We start from the raw sequence: 1,478 nt of genomic DNA, 5'->3' as shown, positions 1-1,478 counted from the left end.
CTGGATGGTATCACTGACTCGATGGACATGAGTCTGAGTGAACTCCTGGAGTTGGTGATGGACAGGGAGGCCTGGCGTGCTGCGATTCACGGGGTCGCAAAGAGTCAGACACGACTGAGCAACTGATCTGATCTGATCTGATCTGATCCTCTGCCTTTTCTAAAACCAGCTTGAACATCAGGAAGTTCATGGTTCACATATTGCTGAACCCTAACTTTAAAGTTTGTTAAGGTTACTTTTATATCCCAGCATATGGCCTATCTTGATTATCCTTTCTATGTACATCTGAGTAGTTTTTTTTTTTTTAAAGAAAACATATTAATCTTACAGTACAGTACCTCAACAAATACAGTGGTCAGTACAACAGTTGGCTTACAGGGGCTGCCATCGAGTGAACAGGCAAGAAGAGTTACTAACTGGAGGAGGGAGAGGAGATGGGAGGTGGTAGAGCTGAAGGATCATCAGCAATAGGAGACAGAGGGCAAGCTGCAATTTCACTCATACTTGACGTTGAGAGCACAGGTTCTGGTTCCTTCCAGGAACCAGATGCACGTTCACATCTTTGAAAGTTCACACCGTGAAGGTTTGCATGTAGGAAACTTACTGTGTTCCCAAAGAACACAGCCATGTCCTCTTAACAGCTTTGTCAGGATAAAGATAACATGTTTCTCACTCCTGTTCTCTCAACTGATTATAAAGTGACCTTTTTAAAATGCAAAAAATATCAACACATTCTCTCTTAGAATGTTATAAATCAGTAAAGAAAATGGCACAATCTTTCCCTGATATCCATTTCCAGGCAGGTGCTCAAAACAGAATCTGAAGCACAGCCATAGGTAGAACATGGCCCAAGCACTCCTATCATATCTTCTTTCTTCTGGTTTTGGAGGCTGTACACCACCCTGCACAAGTTCCAGTGTTCAGCTACAAAGCCAATGGTGATGCCAGGAGGACACTGCACCTCCAGTTTCCAGAGGCTCAAAATGCTGAAGAACATATATACATATAGCCCAATTGGCGAAAGGTACCAGCCAGGCTGGTACTGTATAGGATGGGTGCCACCAGTTGGCAGGTATGAAGGAAGCGTCCTGAGTTGCTGTGGGCTGTAGTATCCCACAGGCAAGTCTCCTGGAGTGTATGCAGGTGGAGGGACAGCTGGTCCAGGGGGCCCAGGTACAAAATGGGAATTGTATTCTGGAGGGGCATCAGAATTTGGATCTGATGAATTTAAATGGCAGTTGTAGGCAGGAGGAGCACCAGGCATTAGATCCAAGAACTCTTTTATTTTCCATTTCATCCACAGGTTGATCAAGGCTTGTGGTAATAGGCCTTAGAGAGAGGTGAATTGTGATTTATGCACTGAGTTCTCTGGCTGATGGTTCATATGACCTGATACTGCTCTTATTTATACATCCAAATTCCTTCCAAGATAATCAAAGTTCTTTGTCCTCTAATCCAGTATGAAGAACTTGGCATAC

The sequence above is a fragment of the Bison bison genome, unplaced genomic scaffold, assembly GCF_000754665.1.
Source record: "Bison bison bison isolate TAMUID 2011002044 unplaced genomic scaffold, Bison_UMD1.0 scf7180017864352, whole genome shotgun sequence".
Classification (NCBI taxonomy): domain Eukaryota; kingdom Metazoa; phylum Chordata; class Mammalia; order Artiodactyla; family Bovidae; genus Bison; species Bison bison.
The sequence above is the reverse complement of the archived record's forward strand: the minus strand, read 5'-3'. Positions refer to the sequence as shown.